Source organism: Dipodomys ordii, unplaced genomic scaffold, assembly GCF_000151885.1.
Source record: "Dipodomys ordii isolate 6190 unplaced genomic scaffold, Dord_2.0 Scaffold170, whole genome shotgun sequence".
In the NCBI taxonomy this organism is placed as follows: domain Eukaryota; kingdom Metazoa; phylum Chordata; class Mammalia; order Rodentia; family Heteromyidae; genus Dipodomys; species Dipodomys ordii.
Window position 1 is genome coordinate 750,405 of NW_012267386.1, and position 23,064 is coordinate 773,468.

The 23,064-nt window shown below is 39.8% G+C and overlaps 1 protein-coding gene across 1 annotated transcript in view; it reads left to right on the forward strand.

Moving 5' to 3' along the window:
• Kif21a (kinesin family member 21A) overlaps positions 1-23,064 on the forward strand; it is a 144,727-nt gene that overhangs the window by 370 nt on the left and 121,293 nt on the right. The gene's annotated exons all lie outside the window — the stretch shown is intronic.

Sequence of the window (23,064 nt, forward strand, 5' to 3'; positions counted from 1 at the left end):
CCCCCGCCCCGGCCGCGCGGGCGTCTGCTGGGGGCCGGAGGTTGGCCCTGAGGCTCGGAGGTCCTCCCCTCCCTCTCCTTCGCGGGGTGTCCCGGCTCCGCAGCCCGCGGGCCTGCCGGCCACAGTCACCTCAGGCGGGCTTGGCCTCCCCCTCCCCGGCGCCCGATCGCCTGGTTTGTTGGTTGTGCCTGGAGATGGAGCTGCGCCGGGCTGCGCGCTGTGCTTTTGATTATGGTGTGTGTGTGACTGTGTGTGTGTGTGAGACGTGTGGCCTCCCCTCCCCTGGCAAAACAGAGACAAAGCGTGACGCTGTCCGCGCTGGCTGTCGCGGCCCCACCGCGCACCCACTCTGGTTCTTTCCACCCCCCCCCCCACGCCCGCGCCTTCCAGGGCCTCGGGGTGCGCACCCGGGGTGGGGGGGTGCAGGAGACACGACTGGCGACACAGCCTCTCAAGGCAAGAGAGGGACTTCAGGACAGAAATTGCCCCTGGGGATAGATGTGGAACCCCCAGGGTCCCGTGGGGACGGAGGGGGGCGGGAGCGGGGCGCATCCCGTGGGCAGCCGAGTGGATACAACCTGTCGGTGACATCCGGGGTGGTGTGTGTGTGTGTGTGGGGGGGGATCGAAACACTAGCGTTGTATAAGCCGGGCACGAGTCGGCAGTGTCATGTCGATGATTTGGTTTAATTCGTACCAAGAAGGAAAACTCTTGACAGTTGGGTCATGGAAAAAAAAAATTGCAACATCATCAGACTATTTTTAAAAAATTAATGAAGCATTCATCGTAGGGCCACAGCGCGTGGCTTTCCCTGCTCTGAGAGCCCTCTGTCAATTCATTTCTCTTTATTCAGTAGTTTGAAAGATGACACAAATAATCTGCTCCTTTCCCCTCCCCCCAACTTCCCCAGACATCCACAGTTGTGAGAGAGAGAGAGAAAAAAAAATCTTCCACTCTGGTGGTTTATTCTGGAAAGGGGTTTTGAAAATCATGTCATACAAGCATTTCTATACTCTTTATATTGACGACAAATCTTGATGAGGGATAGCAATAGTAATTTTATATACATGGTATCTTTTATTCGGTCGTGGGGCCTGAACTCTGGGCCTGGGCGCTGTCCCTCACTCTGCTGTTCAGCTCAAGGCCAGCCCTCTTCCTGCTTTTTCTGCTTATGTGGTGCATGCAAGGCAAGCACTCTACCACTGAGCCACCTTCCCAGCCCTAGACATGGTATCTTCAACTTAAACAAGAGAATGAATTCAAAAGCTTAAAAATCTTTGCTATATTTTAATATTTTACAGAGGAGGAAACAATCATCCGTAGAGACGACAGTTTTATGACTGTTTAGAAAGGCCTGTTATAAAGCTTTAAAGTTCTAATTCAGCCTCTTTGGTTACTCAGGGGCTATGTATGCATTGTTAGAAAAGCCCCCCCCCCCTTCATTGATACTACCTTCCTTTTGGCTATATGAATTAATAAGTGTACCAGGGCAAAGGAAGGGGAAAGAGAAAAGCCAGGAAGCCCAGGAAGACAGTCTTATTTAGCAGAATCTAGCATGAAAGGTAAGGAAAGAACATAGAATAGTAATATAAACAGAAATGGTATTTATGATCATTTTCTTTTGGGATTTGTACGTGTGCATTCTTTAGAATATACTAGAACATTGTGGGGACCATTATGTTTGACACTGCTTCCAATTGATGTGAACAGTCCTGGACCACCCTGAAATGATAGTAGCAAATAAATCATTTTATATTTGGCTTTGATATGCATGTGAGGACTTTTTAGGTGGATATGGGTGAGTCTGATTTTGGAGGGGAAAGGGTTTATACACATAGTAACAGAACTGAGCAATCCACACGATTAAGATTTCATTTGGCAAAATTTGACTTTTTTCTTTTTTAATGAAATACATTGTTCTCTGGTCTGAACAGAAATATCCCTTAAACTTTACTCAGGATAGAAATGCCTTAGTTATTTTAAACTCCTTGAATATTTACTTATCTATTTATTTAGTGCCAGTACTGGGGCCTGGGTGCTGTCTCTTAGTTTTTTAGCTCATGTCTGGTGTTCTACCACTTTTGCCACACCTCCATTTCCAGCTCTTTGGTGGTTAATTGGAGATAAAAGTCTCACAGACTTTCCTGCCCTGTCTGGCTTCAAACTGCTATCCTTGGATTTCAGTCTCCTAAGTAGTTATGATTACAGATGTGAACTTCCAGCACCTGGCTTGAACATTCCTTTTCAACAAATATTTCTTGAGTATATGTCTTTATTATTCTGATTTCTGCATTTAAAATAGTAAAATATGTTGCACATATGCCATATATCAGAGTCAGGACTGGCTACTATTAAGATGTGTTATGTCATGTAAACATTTGAGTAACTGCTTACAATAATTTATGTCTTAGATCCTGTTGTGTTTGTTGGCCCGCTTACTGAAGGGGCACAAAAGGACTGGCTGCCCAAAGTTAAACGGGATAGCTATGGTAGAAGCAGAGTTCTCACTCAGACAGCTTGAGTTAACAGCACAAGTTCTTAACCATTAACTGTGTATAGGCAAGAGGCAAGAACGTGCGTTGCAAAGTGTGAGTTAGCTTAAGGTCAGCTGCTTCTTCCTGGTACAAAATTATTTCCATGACAAGGGAGTGATTTTGACAAGTCATTCATTCCTGTCTTGACATTGCTAGAAGAAAAGACAGAACTAAGAAAGAGAATCCTGAACTTAAATCAACTAAAGATGTCCTTAGAAATCTTTCCATGTCCTCCAATCTGACTCTCCAAGTTATGTATGACAGGCTTTTACATGATACAGAAATTAATATCAACGGGGTGCTGGTAGCTTATGCCTGTAATCCTAACTATTCAGTAAATTGAAATCTGAGGATCATGATTCAAAGTCAGCCTGGGTAGGAAAGTCTGAGACTCTTATATCTCCAATTAACCACCAAAAAAAGGAGAAAATGGAGGTGTGGCTAAGAATACTTAGCCTTGAGCAAAAAAGCTCAGGTAAGCACCTAGGCCTTAAGCACGGGTGCGTGCGTGCGTGCGCGCGCACACACACACACACACACTCTCTCTCTCTCTCTCTCTCTCTCACACACACACATACACACACAAGTAAGAAAAGGAAAAAGAAAGGAAAGAAAAAAGAAACAATATGAAGGGCTAGCAATACATGCCTAGCAAGTATTAAGGCCCTGAGTTCAAAACCCCAGTGCTACCACAGACACAACTAAACCAATAATAAATTAACACAAAATGCCATTTTTACACACAAGATCAACAGAAACTTTTAACCTGCCTTTCCTTCTCAGTGAATATTGGAGTCATTTTATTAACAAATCCACTCATTCTAGTGATTATGGAGTAACAGATACTAGCATTGACTCCATTTAGGTAAACTTGCAAAGCTACCTGGTGCTTGTGTTTTATTAGAGACTTTATAAATATGATAAAACCTATGACTGTTATTATGTCTCTCAAAATAATGATACTTATGTGTCAGGAAAAGATGTTGAACAGAAAGTTTCTCATTTAGGAAAAATTTTTTAATGTGCTTTTAAAGGTGTTCTTTGGTATATTTGAGGTATGTTATCTTTCATTGAAGTAGATGTGGATTCAGGAGATAGAGTTGCTGTCCAACCCCATATGGCTATTAAATACCTGAAATATAAGTAGTTCTATTTTGGAACTGATTTTTAAATTTAATTTTAGTTAAATTTAAAATGCAGCCCTTGATTTGCCTATTGGAAACAAGTATTCTTAGATCAACTTGGTTATCTAGATCTACCTTTTCAACTGGAATGCTCATGAAATCTAAATACTGACAATGCATTTCATATAGAAATTTGTATTGTTAGGCACTGGTGGCTCATGCCTGTAAGTCTAGCCACTTAGAAGGCTGAGATTTGACGATTGTGATTCCATGCCAGGCTGGTCAGGAAAAGTCATTGAGACTTTTATCTCCTATTAACCAACAAAAAGATGAAAGTGGAACTATGGCTCAAGTGGTAGAGCAACAGCCTTGAGGGGAAAAGCTAAGGGACAGTACCCAGGCCCTGAGTTCAAGCCCCAGTGTCAGCACCCACACAAACTTTGATCCACATACAGTGACTGAATACTTTGAATTTTAAGTACCCAGTCTGAAAAAGAATGAATGTAATCATTATGGTAATCTTTATATTGATTACATGTTGAAATGCTATTTTGATTACACCAAGTTAAGCATTAAAATGAATTTTATCAATTTGTTCTTCAGAAATGTGGTTAAGTTGGGCTCAGCAGCTCATGTTTATATCCTGGCTACTTGGGAAGCTGAGATTTGTAGAGTCATGAGTTGAGGCCAGTGGGAGCAAAGAGTTTGTGAACTTTCCCAATATCGACCAATAATAATAATAATAGTAATAATAAAAGCTGGGCACAATAGTGTGCACCTGTCATCCCAGTTGTACAGAAAGCGTAAATAGGAGGTTCATGATCCAGGCTGTCCCAGAACAAAAGTGAGACCCTATTAAAAAAAATACTAATGAAAGCAAAAAGGGTTTAAAGGTGTGCCTGCCTAACAAGCACAAGGCCCTGAGTTTAAACCCTGATTCTATCAAAAAATTAGTTTCTAGAAACTAAACATAAACATATATATAGTTTGAACACATATAGTTTGCATTTCATATATGTTGCTGAGTACTTCTTTATAATGTAGTATAAAATAAAACAGTTGCCAGGCACTGGTGGCTCATGTCTGTAATTCTAGCTATTCTGAGGCTGAGACTTGGTTCATAATCAGCCTGGGCAGATATTTGAGAGATTCCATTCCCAGTTAACTAGCAAAAAGCTTGGCTAGAGGTTTGGCTCAAGTAGTAGACTGTCAATTGAGCAAGCAAGCCAAATGAGCTTGAGGCCCTGACTTCAAGCCCCGGTACTGTCACAAATAAAATTGTTGACAGGCATATAAAGACTTAAACTAAGCATACCCTGAGGGCACAGAAATACCAAATATTGGTATTTGCTTTTACAGTGGTTAGACATACATGCACATACACATAGACACACTCAGACACACAGACAGACAGACAGACACACACACACAAACACATAATGTAGTTTAACAGCAATGTTTTTTTTCTTTAAGGTGTATTGGGATACACCAGTATTGATCAGTTTTTGAAGCAAGCCCATGCAGAAAAGTTTGAGATTCCATCTCAAAAAAGAACAACTAGTAAAAGTAGGTTAGAATGCCAGCCTAGCAAGTAAGCCAAGTGAGTGCCTGAGCCTAGAGTTCAAGCGCTGGTATTAGCAAAAAAAGGATTTGAACTGAAACTCAAATTTCTGATTTTTGTTTCTATGTTTATTTTTTTTTTGGGTCTGGTCGTGGGGCCTGAACTCTTGGCCTGGGTGCTGTCCCTCAGCTCTTCAGCTCAAGGCTAGCACTCTACCACTTGAGCCACAGCGCCACTTCCGGCTTTTTTTTTTTCTGCTTATGTGGTGCTGAGGAATCGAACCCAGGGCCTTAAGCATGCAAGGCGAGCGCTCTACCACTGAGCCAACTTCCCAGCCCTGTTTCTATGTTCTTAAACATGCTTCCAAGTATTTAAAGATATTACATTAATTTCAATTAGTATCTTTCTGAGACACAGATATATATTTGAAATAAATTATTTGAAACAATTTAATATTTATTACACTTAGTATATTTTATGTAAAAATTGGACTCCAAAGTCTATGCATTAGGGGGACATTATATATATATATTTAAATAAAATACCGTGTTTGGAATCTATCTATCTATCTATCTATCTATCTATCTATCTATCTATCTATCTATCTATCTATGCATGCTCATATGCATTTGTGTTTGGCTTAGAATAAAAGAGAAGGGACTGGGCTGGGAAGGTAGCTCAATGGTGGAGTGCTTGCCTTGCATGCATGAGGCCCTGGGTTGGATTCCTCATCACCACATAGGCAGAAAAAGTTGGAAGTGGCGCTGTGGCTCTAGTGGTAGAGTGCTAGCCTTGAGCTGAAGAGCTGAGGGACAGTGCCCAGGCCCAGCGTTCAGGCCCCACTATTGACAAAACAACAGCAACAACAAAACAAAAAACAAAAAATAGAGAAGGGACTAAAGAACAAGACAAAAATATGGAATTATTGAATGCCTAAAACATGTTGATTCTTCTTTTTCAGATATGGTTTAAGAAGTTTAAAAAGTGTAGTCAGGGCTGGGAAAGTGGCTCAGTGGTAGAGTGCTTGCCTTGCATGCATGAGGCCCTGGGTTCGATTCCTCAGCACCACATAAGAAAAAAGAAAAAAGCCAGAAGTGGCGCTGTGGCTCAAGAGTAGAGCGCTAGCCTTGAGCTGAATAGCTGAGGGATAGCGCCCAAGCCCAGAGTTCAGGCCCCATGACCGGACCCCTCCACCCCCCCCCCCAAAAAAAAAAGAATTATATTTGAGCCTACTGCTGGTGCTACTCAGGAGTTGAGATCTAAGGATTGAGGATTGAAGCCAGCTCGGGCTGGACACTCTTGGAGAGTTTCATCTCCAGTTAACCACTTCCAGCATTTTGGTAGTTAATTAGGGATAAGGGATTTTTCTGCTTAGGCTAGCTTGGAACCATGAACCTTCTATGTCAGCCTTTTAAGTAACTAGGGTAACAGGTGTTGTACAACTGGCTTACTTAATGCTTTTTTTTTTTTTTTAAAGGGAGCACAAATGTATTGATCGTATCATACTAGTGTAACATTTGAAGCCTGTTGGGGTTGTTGATATAAAACAAATAGCTAAATGTGCAGACTAGACCAATGAACTCTCAGGATCAGCTTTGGGATCAGCTCTTCCATCTGTTTCTTCAGCATAAGAAAGGAACTAAGGGGGTTGGAGGGCCCTCAGGTGGTAGATGCCTGCCAATGTGCTTAAAGTGTCCAGTAGTGAGTTCTAATCCTGGGCTCAGATAGAACAAAAAAAGGGAAACAAGAAAAATGTCATATGTCCCTGTGTATAAATGAGGATCATGGACTCACTGAGAGGCCAGGAAACCGAAGACACAGCAGATCTCAGGCCTTATTCTTTGTTTCTGTTAGTAGGTTGTAAGATTTCTTCTTTTTCTTGTCTTTTGGAGCTCTGCTAGGGTTAGAACTCAGGCCCTTACATTTTTAAGGAAGTACTCTAATGCTTAAGACACACCTTCAGCCCAGCTTGCTTTTAGTTTGTTTTTCAGATAATGCCTTGGGTTTTGGCCTAGGGCTAATATAGCCCTTCTATCTCTGACTTCCATGTACCTAAGATTACAGACAGAGTCTTGCTTTTTGTCTGAACTGTCCTGGAGCCATGATCCTCCTCTTCTCTGCCTTCTGTGTGGTTGAATTACAGATGTGTACTGCCATTCCTAACCTCAAGATTTTAGTTTGTGAAATTAGATTTAACTTTATTGTCAACCTTGGAGAACTATGTCTGTTACACGATAGTATTATCAGTTTCTGAATATGATGAAGGAATAATAATAATAATACAATAATAATTATTCTTTTATGCCTATCCAATACCTTGAACTCAGGGTCTGGATGCTGTCTCTGAGCTTTTTTGTTCAAGGGTAATGCCTTATCCCTTTGAGCCACAGCCCATTTCCAGTTTTTTTGCTGGTTATTTTGACATAAGAGTCTCATGGACTTTGCTGCCTCGGTTGACTTTGAACCAAGATCGTATCTGAGCCTCCTGAGTACTTAGGATTACAGTTGTGAGCCACTGGTGCCTGATAGGAATTGTATTTTTTAGAGTAGATGTTCTTTGTCACATCTACAAAGTCAGTTAGGAGTTGTTCTCTTTTGATGTTTTGGAATAAAGTGCTTTATATGTCTAGTTGGTCTAATTGGTTTATTCCTTATTGACATTCTGTATTACTTTATTGATCTGTGAGGAGTTTTTATATATGATTGAAAGAAGCTTAGTGAATTCTTCTATTATTTTCTACATAATTCTTTTTTTTTTTTTTTTGTCAGTCATGGGCCTGAACTCTGGGCCTGGGCGCTGTCCCTCAGCAATTCAGCTCAAGGCTAACGCTCGACCACTTGAGTTATAGCACCACTTCCAGCTTTTTCTGCTTATGTGGTGCTGAGAAATTGAACCCAGGGCTTCATGCATGCAAGGCAAGCACTCTACCACTGAGCCACCTTCCCAGCCCCTTCTACATAATTCTTTTTGTTGTTGTTGTTGGTCGTAGAGCCTGAACTCTGGGCCTGGGTGCTGTCCCTCAGCTATCCAGCTCAAGCACTCTACCACTTGAGCCACAACACCACTTCTGGCTTTTTCTACTTATGTGGTTCTGAGGAATTGAACCCAGGGCCTCATGCATGCAAAGCAAGCACTCTACCACTGAGCCACCTTCCTAGCCCCCACTTTTTTTTTTTTAAAGGAATTTTCTTGGAGGGATTAAAAAGAAATTTTCAGCAAGCAGGAATACAGAGCTATCCAGTTAGTGATTATGATGTTATGTATAGATTATGTATCCTTTGTCTTGTATATAAGTTTATCTGATTTGGGAAGGGAAAGGGAATCACAGAAATGGTGGGATAAAGAGTGAATGAAGGTAACCAAGATACTCACTAGACACACTGTTGGAAATGAACTTTACAACTTGGGAGAGAAGGGTGTGTATGGGGAATGGTAGAAAATGAGGGAAAGGGTAACACCACTTAAAAAGAAATGTACTCATTACCTTACTTATGTAACTGTAACCCCTCTGGATATCACCTTTACAATAAAATTTAAGTTAAAAAAAGAAAACAAAACTCACTTATTCAAACATAAATAAATAAAAATAAAAAACTAAAAACAAATCCATACCAGTTGAAAACCTGTATGGGAAAAGAATTTAAATGGTGGCTTTTACTAAATTAGAATAGGCGAAATGTGGTATGGTTACAGTATGTGACTTACATATTTATAACAAGAAGAAAACTGGGAATAGGAAGGATAAAGTTTGGGGAACTATTTATGTACATTGTTGTATAACTCATAGTGATGAAAATAAGAAACACTCAGAAAGCCAAGGATCAGAGTTAAGTACCTTCAAAGTACCTTGCAAGCTCATGTTATGGGTTCCACATCAGAGAATGACTAATCCAGTCTCTTGAGTCTAGACTATACCTGACATGCCCATGATTGGTCATATTGAATTTAATTTTTAACAATATTACCAAATACGTTTGTGTAGAAACCATTTTCCAAGTGGTACAGATATCAAAAACAGTGACAACAGGGAATAAACCAAAGGGGGAACAAAAAAGAAAGAAAAAGAAATAATAGCAAATAGTACACTAGAAAAACTACTTGTTTCCATTTCTTGGCGTTTATTTCAGTAAGCATCATTTTATATGGTCTTATACACATAACTATTCAGCCATTGTGATCCTCTTTTAAGAATATCCTAGACATATTCTAGTTATTACAAATGAGGTAGACCATGTAGCCTTATGTTTCTTTGCTATGGCCTGTAGTATTTTTGTAAAATCACTACCAACACAGCAGGGTGCTGGTGGCTCAAGCCTATGATCCTAGCAAATCAGGAGGCTGAGAACTGAGAATAGTGGTTTGATGCCAGCCAGGCAGGAAAATTCATGAAACTCTTTTTTTCTAATTAACCAACAAAAAAAAAAACAGAAATGGAGCTGTGGCTCAAGTGGTAGAGTGCTATCCTTGAGCTTAAAAGCCAAGTGAAAGTGTGAGGCCCTGGATTCTGGCACACATACACACAATACACACACACACACACACACACACCACACACATACACACACCACACACACCCCATACTGCCATATACTTGCTATCTTTGGTGATATACTACTTTCTACTAATTTCACCTAATACAAGAGGCTGGAGACTTAAAATGGATAATAAGACTTCCTCCTAAATTGGCTGTCATTTGATTTCTGGAACCATTGCTAGCTAATACTTTTGCAGTAGGTTAAAGATTACTCTAAAGTAAATTGAATAACTCGACCAGAAGCAACAATGATACATTCACAATACATTTACCTTTTTTGTACCCTTTCTCTGGTATCTAGAGCTGATGGGGCCGCGGCACCTGTAATACTCATTGGCAGAGCTGAGGGCATTAAAAAAATGATACTTAGATGCAGGGAATATGTTGTACAAGCCTAATTCATGGATCTTCAAAATCAGTTTTTAATTTCATAAGGAAGTTACTCTTACTCAGTTTTTGTTCTATTATTGAAATAACATAATCTCATTAGGAAAGAATCAGAACAAATGAGGAAAACAGACAGTCACTTCCCTGGTAATTACAATTAGAATTTTGGTATATTTCTTTTCAGTCTGTTTTTATGTGTTCGGCTATGCTTTTTGTTTTTTGTTCTTGTTTCTTTTTCTCTCTCTCCTTCCTTCCTTCTCTTTTTTTTATTCTTTTGTGGTTGTACTCTTGGACTTGAACTCAGGGCCTCATGTTCTCTTTCAGCTTTTTTCCCTCAATGTTGGCACCTACTACTTGAACCACACCTCTACTTCTGGGTTTTTGCTGGTTAATTGGAGATAAAGGTCTCTACCACTTGAGCCTCACCTTCACTTTCATCTTCTCATGGTTAATTAGGGATAAGAATCTCATGGACTTTTCTGCTTGGGATGGCTTTGAACTGAGATTCTCAGCCTAGGATTGCAGCCTGAGACACTGCAGCCTGGCTCTGTGACATTTTTGAATATCTATTTAGTCATTTTGATGCTTCTGAATTTTAATTTGCCAGTATATCCTGAGTTTGGCAACAAATTCTATTACTCTCAATTGTATTATTAACCTGTTTTGTTACATAAGCATAATTGGACCTCTCTCAGTTTTGTAGCAGATTCAGTTCTTGTCTTTAAGTATAGAAGTTCTTTAATTGTGGTTCTTAATTTTGTATGAACTTTCTATAGCTCTTAATTTTTCATTCCCTCCCCCCCAGGACTTTTTTATTTTTATTTTTTAATTGTGAAAATACCGAACAGAGGGGTTACAATTACATGGGCAAGATAATGAGTACATTTCTTATCAAGCATTGTAGCCTCCTCCTTTGTTTCCCCTTCTCATCCCTTCCCATCTCTCCTCCCCCCCCCCTTAATTTTTCATTTATCTTTTACGATTACCACTCGACATAGGATAGATAACTCAAGGACATTTAATGATTTGCTTTTTTTTTTTTGTCAGTTGTGGAGCCTGAACTCTGGGCCTGGGCGTTGTCCCTCAGCTCTTCAGCTCAAGGCTAGCACTCCACCACTTGAGCCACAGCACTGCTTCTGGTGTTTTCTGCTTATGTGGTATTGAGGAATTGAACCCAGGGCCTCATGCATGTAAGGCAAGCACTCTACCACTGAGCCACCTTCCCAGCCCAGACTTCGCACTTTTAAATTTGAGCATTTTTGGACACCAGTTTTGTTGTCGGATTTTCCTATCTTTCAATATTAGAATGCCATTTTGTTGTATTAAAAAAATGAGATAATGAGATTATATTTATTATTGGGGTTTGAACTCAGGACTTTATACTTGCTAGAATTTACTCTACCATTTGAACCATGCCTCCAGCCTTTTTTTACTTTATTTATTTTTGTTTTTGTTGGTCGTGGGGCTTGAACTCTGGGCCTGAGCGCTGTCCTTCAGTTCTTCAGCTCAAGGCTAGTGCTCTGCCTGCAGCGCCACTTCCAGTTTTCTGGTGATTAATTGGAGATAAGAGTCTCAGGACTTTCCTGCCTGGGCTGGCTTTGAACCATGATCCTCAGATCTCAGCCTCCTGAGTAGCTAGAATTACAGGGGTGAGCCATCAGCTCCCAGCTTTACTTTATTTTTGAGAAAGGGTCTCGCTTTTCTTTAGGCCTACCTGGATCACAATCTTTCAAATTATACTTCCTACCTATCTGGGATGACAGGTGCACCACCACACCCAGCTTTTCCTATACTTTTATTTAATACCATTTTTTTTTGTTTTGGTCGCTTGTGGGGCTTGAACTCTGGGCTTGGACCCTGTCCCTGAGCTCTTCAGCTCAAGGCTAGCGCTCTACCACTTGAGCCACAGTGCCACTTCCAGTTTTCTGTTGGTTAATTGGTGATAAGAGTCTCACCTACTTTCCTGCCTGGGCTGGCTTTGGACCATGATCTTCAGATCTCAGCCTCCTGAGTAGCTAGAATTATAAGCCTGAGCCACCGGTGCCCAGCTCAATACCAGTACTTAATGCTGATGAAAAACATCTCCAGCCATGTACTGTATCAGAGTTTTCAAGTCTTTCATCTAGTCATCATGAATGAAATGCTGTACTCATGTTGTCTATAGGCGCTCAATGAATATTGAAATGCTACATGGGCCAAATAAATGAAAATAACATTGTATATTTGTTGTGAGAATTAAAAACGTTGAAAATAAATTAAAGTTTTTGCACTTTGGTGCTTAGTAAATGTTTTAAAGATGATAATTATGGCTATAAATTTTTTCCTTGATATTTATTTTCCATGCTGGTCCTAGGGCTTGAGCTTAGAGCCTGGACACTGTCCCTGAGCTTTTTGGCTCAAGGCTAGCACTCTACCATTTGAGCCAAAGCTCCACTTTCCATTTTTCAAGTTGTTAATTAGAGATGAGTCTTATGGGCTCTTCTGTCTGGCTTGAATTCAAACTGTAATCCTTAGGTCTCAGCCTCCTAGCTAGTATGACAAGTATGAGCCACTGGCTCCCAGGCCTTTATTTACTTAATTTAAAATTATATTTTCATTATCTTCAAGAAGTTGTACAAAGACATTACCATTCAACATGTCATTTTATGAGTACAATGCATTTTGATTGATATCACCCCTATTACTATCATTTTTGTTATTACCCTTTTTTTTCTCTAGCAGAAGAAGAAAATTAAAAGTTAAAAAAGTATTAAAGTGTTTATTCAGTCATCCTGAACTCTGATATGAGAACACAGGCTAAAACAACAACAGTCTGGAGTAAATTTCTCCCCATCTTATACTTTCATACTCCTTCACCAACTTTCTACTTAGGGGAATCTAGATAATTGGTCTTCAGAATAACCATTACCTATAGCATTTTCTCTCTCTCCCTCCTTCCTTCCTTCCCTTCCTCCTTTCCTTCCTTTTTTTTTGTGGTAGTACTGAGATTTGAACTGAGTTCCAGGCAATCTTGCTTAGTTCCTTCTGCTCAAGTTTGGCTCTCTACCACTTGAGCCACAATACCACTTCTGGCTTTTTCCTGATTAATTGGAAATGGAGTCTTTGAGAACTTTCTGCCTTGGGTTGGCTTCAAAGTTTCATCTTCCAGGGCTCAGCCTGCTAAGTAGGTAGGATTACAAGTGTGAGCCAACTGTACACAGCTTTGATTGCCATTTGAAAATAGAAATTTTCTGAAGGTTGCCTAATAACATTAATATAAAAATGGTTCTCTTGGCTTCTATTATGACTTTACAATAAAGGTGTAGTAATGTTTGGCATTTTGGTCTGTCATGGGGCCAAACTCAGGGCCTGGGTGCTGCTGTCCTTGAGCTCTTTTGCTCAAGGCTAGTGCTCTGCCACTAAGTCACAGTGTCACTTCCGGTTTTCTGGTGGTTAATTGGAGATAAGAGTCTCACAGACTTTCCTGCCTGGGCTGGTTTTGAACTGTGATCCTCAGATCTCAGCCTCCTCAGTAGCTAGGAATACAGGCGTGAGCCACCAGTGCTTGGCTGGTGTGGCAGCCTCTCCCCTCCCCTCCCCTCCCCTTCCCTCTCCTCTCCTCCCCTCTCCTCTGTTCTCCTCACCTCTCCTCTCTCTTCTCTTCTTTTTTATTTCTTTTATTTTCTTTTGGCAAGTCCTAGGGCTTGAACCCAGGGCCTGGGCACTCTTGCTGACCTTTTTCACAACACTAGCACTTTACCACTTGAGATGTGGCTCTACTTCCAGCTTTTTGCTTGCTAATTAGAGATAGTCTCATGGACTTTTCTGCCTGGGCTAACTTCAAATCATGATCCTCAGATCTCATCTTCCTGAGCAGCTCATATTGCAGACATGAGCATTGGCAGCCAGCATGCTTCTAAATTCTTTACCTGGTCGGGAAATGGACTCTTATACCTCGATGACATCATTGATATGCACACTAATGGAATTGCATTTTTTTCTTTTTCTTTTTATCTCTAAGGGCTTGGGGTTTACTTATTGATTTTCAACTGCTTACTTGCCACAGTGAACTGACTGGCACGTTAATCCTTAAACTTCTTAAGTGTATTACTTAGTGTATCATTAACCTGAGCATACTTCTACTTCTACTAACCGGGTTCTTGCTAAGATCCCTTACCTAAAGTGATTAAATACACACATGGTTTATATATAAACTCTAAGGGAATGTCTCATTATTTCTTTGTGGCAAACCTAACCTAAGGTAACTTCTAAAGATTTGGTTGGAACTTCTAAAGAGTTCCTTTTCTATCTTAAGAAATATTAAATTGGATGAATATTGAAACACAAGCCATGTGATTTTACATATTTTAATTACCCTGGCTAAAGAAGAAAAAAAATAAACAACAAAATACTTGTGACTTCTCTTTTAAAAATAAACCCATTAAAAAATACTTCTTTTAATACTTTTTTACATAATAGTGCTACCCAAACCTTTGACTAGATGATTACTTTTGTTTGCACTGCAAGCACATTTCTGTGAGATAAGATGTCAGCAAATGAAGTCTGAAACGTAAATGATCTTGAAAAAAACAAACAAACAATAAATGTCCATGTCATAAAACAAATCTGTTTAGAATACAAACCTGACTGGTGGTGAAGACTGAGCCCAGGCTTCTTCTATGCACATATTGATGACTTAGGTCAGTCACCAGTCAATGACTGAACTGTTGAAATAATAAATATCTTTGTGAGCCGGGTGCTGGTGGCTCACGCCTGTAATCCTAGCTACTCAGGAGGCTGAGATCTGAGAATTGTGGTTCAAAGCCAGCCCGGGCAGGAAAGACTGTGAGACTCCTATCTCCAATAAGCCACTAGAAAACCAGAAGTGGCACTGTAGCTCAAGTGGTAGAGCGCTCGCCCTGAGCTGAAGAGCTGAGGGACAGCGCCCAGGCCCAGAATTCAAGCCCCATGACCGAAAAAAAAAAAAAAAAAAATCTATATCTTTGTGTTCTTTACAAGTTGCCTGAGTGTGAAGCATTGTGGTGAGAGATGAACCTAGAATGCAGATGGTAGAAAACTAAATCAACTGCTGAAGATGACTAAGAAGGCCATGTTTGGCTGTCTTTCAATCAGCCAGGTGCTCGTAGTTTACACCTGTAATCTTAGCTATTCAGGAGGCTGAGATCTGAAGATGGAGGTTTGAAGCTAGTCCAGGTAGGAAAGTCTATGAGACACCTGTCTCCAATTAATCACCAAAAAGGCCAGGAGTGGAGCTGTGGCTCGGTACAAGCCAGTGACAGCCAGTGTGGCTGGCTCAGAGTGCCAGCCTTGAGTGAAAAAGCCAAGCACACAGACACACACACACACACACACACAGACACCGACACAGACACACACACACTCACACCCCAAAGCAGAAAAACCATCTTAATTGTAAGCTGTTAAAGTAAGGATCACAAGTGGCGGAAATACAATAATATAACTAAGGATAAATGCCTTTCACAATCATAGTTAAATTCCTTACCCTTAGAATATAAATAGATGTGTATATGTCATATTTCAGTGGTTTTCTGTACATGTGGATGAGAACTATGTTGTCTGTCTACCTTGAGAAAAAAGATGTAACAGGAATTTTTCCTTCCAAAGCAATTGAGTCTTTTTTACCCTATAGACTATAAAATATGTTTATTCGCACATTTCAGAATTTTCCTTTTACATTGAATCTTTTTTTTTTTTTTTGTTGGTCATGGGGCTTGAACTCTGGGCCTGGGTGCTGTCTCTCAGCTCTTCAGCTCAAGGCGAGCGCTCCACCACTTGAGCTACAGTGCCACTTCTGGTTTTCTAGTGGTTTATTGGAGATAGGAGTCTCACGGTCTTTCCTGCCCGGGCTGGCTTTGAACCTTGATTCTCAGATCTCAGCCTCCTGAGTAGCTAGGATTACAGGCGTGAGCCACCGGCGCCCGGCTACACTGAATCTTTGAAGATGAACTTTTGTGATACAAGTAATGCTCTTGGACTTTTGAGTTCAAATCCGTTCTGTTCATGACTCACTGTGAGGTGGCCACGGTGTAATGGAACCCTGTGGAAAATACTGTTACACCTCTCAATGACTCAGGCCCTACATGTCAAGTGGATAATACCTTGCCTGTGTCCATTACAGGCTGAGTAAAAATATAAAATGAAAGCTATTGTGGAAGTGGAGCTATAGCTCATGAGGGTAGATCACCAGGCTTGAGCAAAAAACCTAAGTGACAGTGCCCAGGCCCTAATACTGACACACAAACAAGAAAGCTATTGCTCCATACTCATTGTAAGTATAGTTGAAGTTTCTTAAGTATGTTCTGGGCATTCCAGTTGAATTTGTTTCAAGTCAATTTAATGTCCTTTATTTATTCAATGTCAATTAATTTTGTTAGCTATTGCAGCTCACCAAGTTCAGCACCTAAAGCACATTTTGAGAAAACTTTTTGGGCACTGACATATGTAGTATGAAGTTGAAAACAAAAAAACAAAAACAAAAACTTCATTTAAGAGCACTTGTGTGGGGAGCTGGTGGCTCATACCAGTAATCCTAGTTACTTAGGAAGCTGAGATCTGAGGATCTCAGTTCAAAGCCAATCTGGGCAGGAAAGTCCAATTAACTGCCAAAAAGCCAGAAGTGGAGCCGTACCTCAAGTGGTATTGCCCAGCGGCTTTGAGCAGAAAGCTTAGGGATGGTGTTGGGCCCTGAGTTTGAGCCCCAATAACAGCATAAATAAAATAAAATAAAATTATAAATAAAGGCAATTTTGTAAAATGCCCTTGGTGGAGAGGTAGGTGAAATTTTAGATTAAGAGTTTTCTAATAAAAAAACTTCATTTTTTATATATTTATCAAGCACTTATATGCCAGAAGCAACATCTCTTAACTCTAACCACATTTAAACTTGTATGATCCTCACAATAATCTTCCACTATGAGGTATTGAGAAGTTAAACCATATTGCCCATGGTCACACAGGTAGATATGTTAGTACTAGATTTGAATCTTACCTGTGGCTGTGTTCTAGCCTTAATCATTCCTCTGTAGTATTGCTGCTGAACAATTTCCAGCACATTTTGGGGTAGAGGTGTTTAGGAAGAGAGAGTTCAAAATAAGGTAAAATTATGGAATATGTAGCACTCTTGAATGACTATTTTGGGAGGGGGCGTGAGTACTGGAGATTGAATTTCGGGCCTTTTACTTTCTAGGCAAGTGCTCTACCACTTGCGTCATACCTCCAGTTCTTTTGCTTTTCAGTTTGTCTTTCCAGTAAGAATTCCATTGCTAAGTTTGCCCTTGCCCAGGCTGGCCTTGGACTGTGATCCTGCTATGTCTATCTCCTGAGCAGCTGGGATTATAAGCATGGGATTATAACACCTGACTGAACATTTCTATACTTTGGAAGTTGGGTTTCTGATGGAAAATCTGGTCAAGAGCAGTCAGATGAACTTTCTCTATGTTTTAAAGCCAAATGGCAACTTGATTATAGATGCCTACTTTTGCTGGAGGCTGAAGATGTTTTGCTAACTGGAAAAAAAAAAAAAAAGACTTCTGAGAGTGGTATTGTTCTACCCTGTCTCTGATTGGTTTATAATCCCTGGATCCTATTTCCTACTTACTCTTTTTTCATACCCAAAGCTTTTTGACCAAATTCCAATGAACTGGCTTATTTTTGTTCCATTTTCAGTTTTTGTCCACTTAGGCAATGGGAAGTATCTCTGTCTGTGACTTGTCAAACAGTGAAAATGAAGCTTGCTTAGTTCTATTCCTTCACTTTTTTTTTTTTTTTTGTATTCTTCCCTTCAGACTTTTCCAGGTAAGTAGCAGACATCACTATATCTTTATTTGTATGCCAGGACTCTGGAACGTGAGATTTTCTCCAGAACCCATTCATTCTATGTGGGTGAGTGGTATCAGATAAGAGGGTCACTATTGACAGTTCTATAGAAGTGAAAGAATGCCATGAACTTCTTTTAGGTTTTTTTCTATTTAAGTAAAGAAAACCTTGGGTCATCCTAGTTGGCTTGATAGGAGAGAGGAACCTTCTATACCCCTATTCTTTGGAGAGGAGAAAACAGCTTTCTGTATTTAATTACTTTAAAAAATCTCCGTTATGAATCTTTAGCCTAATATCCTATGACCTGAGGATGGGTGATAAGGCCAGTTTGATGACCTCTTCTGAAATCCTTTGGGGATGTGGCTTGCAGCTTGCAGTAGGAGACAAGCAGAGTCCTTTCCTTAGTTTATTATAGCTGCGAGTACCTTATATGAATTAATAGCTCATGTGATTTCATTGTCATTTTAGTTCCTTCCTGTAGGAGCTCCTATCAACCGTCAAGGAAATATAGTTTATACTACAGAAATGGTAGTTACAAGACTCAGGGTACAGTTCTACTTCTACTAATTAGATCAGTTGCTTTAGACATATCAAATATTTTCTCTTGGCTTCATCCTTAAAGTGAGAGAGTAAAATAAAGAATCTTCTCTAAGATTCTTTCTGGCTCAGGAGTTTATGGATTGGTTTCCACTGAATTTCTACTGATAATAGAAATGTTTTGCCTATATGTCAGAAGTAAGTCATGCCATTTTAAGTGTATCCTTTCAATTCATTCATTAATTTATTCACTCACCTAATACTATTTTATGTGTATGAATCCAGCCATTGTGCCATATTCTTACCTTTTTTTCCCTTATAAGGACAAAAATAAAGCAAAATGAAACAGTTTGGAGGATTTGAGCAAAAAGCAAATAAGATATTAATGTAGATGTATAGTTCCTGGTAGACCATAGTTGCTTAGGAATGTTAATTCTGCATTAAAAAAACTTAAATCATTTAAACATATTCTGGGAGCTGCTGTTTTCTGTTAACAGGAAATTTTATTGATTTGTAAGTACTTTTAGTACATTATCACCGCAATATAATCATGTAATATCTGTTACAGGCATTTAGCAACTTGCTTTTGTTTCAAAACCATTAATGGATAATTAACTCACTAGTAATTCTTTCTGATGCTACTGTAGATGCTTGAATAATCACCATTGATTAAAGAATCTTCTGGCTATGCACCGGTGGCTCATGTCTGCAATCCTAGCTTCTCAGAAGGCTGAGATCTGAAGATTGTAGTTCAAAACCAGCCTGGGCAAGGAAGTCTGTGAGACTCTTTATCTCCAATTAATCACCAGAAAACCAGAAGTAGTGCTGTGGCTCAAAGTGGTAGAACACTAGCTTTGAGCAAAAGAGCGCAGGGACAGCGCCCAGGCCCTGAGTTCAAGCTCTGTGACCAGTACCACTGACACCACCACCAACAAAAAAGAATCCTCTGAATTGAATAACCAGTTCATAATTTCTGTCGCTACTATAGTATCACAGTATTTCTCACTTATCCAGGTGAAGTATCACAATCTGATTTTACATTTGAGAATCAAAAGATTTATAGATCCTAGAAAATAGTTTCTGTTGATTTCTGTGGCAGACTTAGCCATTCTTTAGGAGATGGAACAATACACCAGTATGGTTGAAGTGGTAGAACTTGTCATTCTGTTTGTGGTACACATGTATTGTTATAGTCTATATCATTGTCATTTGGTGGTCTTCTACTTCAGGATTTAAATTATTTTATGCTGGAATGACAATGGTATCTCAATGATGTATACTGCTAATGATTGTTATGATTATTCCCAAGATCTGACCATAATATCCAGCATTAATAAAGTTAGGTGTTTTGTGCCATAGCCTTTCTAAAACATAACTTAAAAGGAAGCAATACCTTTTCCTTATTATCTCTCTACATTGCAAAATAACATAAAGAAGTCTCTGATAACTATTCCCGTACTAGTTAAGAAATAGTCAGCTCATGTGTTTTCATTACTCATCTGGAATAAAAAAAAAATAGAAGAAAGTTTAATGAAGTCTAAGCAATTGCCAGACATCAGCCATGAATAGTAAGGAACTGATTTTAAATGCTGTAAAACTAAACAAGGAGCTATATTGTAATGAAAAGAAAATCAGAATCACTGCAGACCTCTCCACACAAACCCTCAATGCAAAGAGAGCCTGGAATGGTATAATCCAAGCACTGAGGATCAACAACTGCCAATCCAAATTCATCTGTCCAGTGAAACTATCATTTATATTAGATGGTGAAACTGTAACTTTCCATTACATACAAACATTAAAGGAATTCGTGACAACTAAACCAGCATTACAAAGAATTCTAAAGGGAGGAATACAATCTGAAGAAAGCAATCAAAATCAAAGGAACATATCAGACAAAAATTGCTAGAAGAAGGGGCTAGGAAGGTGGCTCAGCGGTAGAGTGCTTGCCTTGCATGCATGAGGCCCTGGGTTCGATTCCTCAGCACTACATGAACAGAAAAAGCTGGAAGTGGCATTGTGGCTCAAGTGGTAGCGCGCTAGCCTTAAGCTGAAGAGCTCAATCAGAGACAGTGAGCGCCCAGGCCTAGAGTTTGAGCCCCACGACTAACCAAAAAAAAAAAAAAAATTGCAAGTAGGCCGGGTGACAGTGGCTCATGCCTGTAATCCTAGCTACTCAGGAGGCTCACATCTGGAGGATCCCAGTTCAAAACCAGCCCAGGCAGGAATGTTGGTGTGACTCTTACCTCCAACAAATCACTTAGAAAACTAGAAGTGGTGCTGTGGCTTAAGTGGTAGAGTGCTTGCCTTGAGCTGAAGATCTGAGGGACAGAGCCCAGGCCCAGAGTTCAAGCCCCATGACCGACAAAAAAAAAAAAAGTCAGGAAACATGACACATTGCTGTATAATAACCCTAAATATTAATGAACTCAATTCTCCAATCAAAAGAAGAACAGCAGATTAGATAAAAAATAAGATCCACCTATTGTTTGCATTCTGTTTTGGGTTATTTTTGAATTGATTAAAGCTGCCACCAATTCTGATATGTATCTTTTAATGTATAACTTGTGTGTAACATTTATTGAATAAATAAAAGATTTTGATCTTTGATCTTAGACAAAAGAATTCAGATACAGACATTTGTACAAAATAACATACCTCAGATATAAAGAACCATCAGGAATGTCATAAAGGCGATCAACCTAACTTAGAATATACCTCTATTGCAAAAAAATAAAAAAGAAATTGAGGCTTTATATTTATAGTATTTGGGAGGCTGGGCATAAATATTCCACAGACAGTCTTCAGCCTTCCACATACAGCCTATCAGAACTCCTTGTCCTCTGCAATTTCTTCTGTCTTATTATACTTCTAAAAAAAAGATGTTATATTTGTACTTACTTTGTGTGTGTGTGTGTGTGTGTGTGTGTGTGTGTATTCATACTGGGGCTTGAATTCAGGGTACTTTCCCCTTAGCTTTGTCATTCTTTTTTTTTTTTTGTCACGGGGCTTGAATTCCGGGCCTGGGCGCTGTCCCTCAGCTCTTCAGCTCTAGGCTAGTGCTTTACCACTTGAGCCACAGTGCCACTTCCAGCTTTGTCATAGCTGGTGCTCTACCACTTGAACTACAGCTGTATTTACGGCTTCTTGTTGGTTAATTGCAGATAAAAGACTCTTGGATTTTCCTGCCTGGCTAGCTTTGAACCATCATCTTCAGATCTTAGCCCCTGGAACAGCTAGAATGACAGGTGTGAACCATGGTACCTGGCTGGATTTAATAGTTTTATTTTTTTGAAATTTAGTGCTGTCATATCTTTCATCCTTCCTGATTTTATGATAAAAAAATTTCCTTCTGATGTACCCCCGATTGTTAGCCACATCTTTCAATGTGTGTTTGACAAGTGATATATTTTATATATAATCTTGCAATTTTCTTCTTACACAACTTCTTACCATTTTCACTGCCTTCATTCTAGTCTGGTCTTTATTATTTAATGTCTGACTGTCTGCTTCACTCTGTTAACTAATGATAGAAATAACTAACATTTGTGTAACTCTTTGTAGTTCAGAGAATGAACCCTCCCATTTCATTTTCTGAGTCTCTTAGTTAACTTACTCCTGTTTTAAATATGACAAAATAGATGGAGAACATCTGAAAATAGTAACTAGAAGAACAGGGATTACCTTCTGCCTATTTTTTTTTTTTTTGGTCCAGTCGTGGGGCCTGAACTCTGGGCCTGGGCACTGTCCCTCAGCTCTTCAGCTCAAGGCGAGCGCTCCACCACTTGAGCTACAGTGCCACTTCTGGTTTTCTAGTGGTTTATTGGAGATAGGAGTCTCACGGTCTTTCCTGCCCGGGCTGGCTTTGAACCTTGATTCTCAGATCTCAGCCTCCTGAGTAGCTAGGATTACAGGCGTGAGCCACCGGCGCCCGGCTACACTGAATCTTTGAAGATGAACTTTTGTGATACAAGTAATGCTCTTGGACTTTTGAGTTCAAATCCGTTCTGTTCATGACTCACTGTGAGGTGGCCACGGTGTAATGGAACCCTGTGGAAAATACTGTTACACCTCTCAATGACTCAGGCCCTACATGTCAAGTGGATAATACCTTGCCTGTGTCCATTACAGGCTGAGTAAAAATATAAAATGAAAGCTATTGTGGAAGTGGAGCTATAGCTCATGAGGGTAGATCACCAGGCTTGAGCAAAAAACCTAAGTGACAGTGCCCAGGCCCTAATACTGACACACAAACAAGAAAGCTATTGCTCCATACTCATTGTAAGTATAGTTGAAGTTTCTTAAGTATGTTCTGGGCATTCCAGTTGAATTTGTTTCAAGTCAATTTAATGTCCTTTATTTATTCAATGTCAATTAATTTTGTTAGCTATTGCAGCTCACCAAGTTCAGCACCTAAAGCACATTTTGAGAAAACTTTTTGGGCACTGACATATGTAGTATGAAGTTGAAAACAAAAAAACAAAAACAAAAACTTCATTTAAGAGCACTTGTGTGGGGAGCTGGTGGCTCATACCAGTAATCCTAGTTAC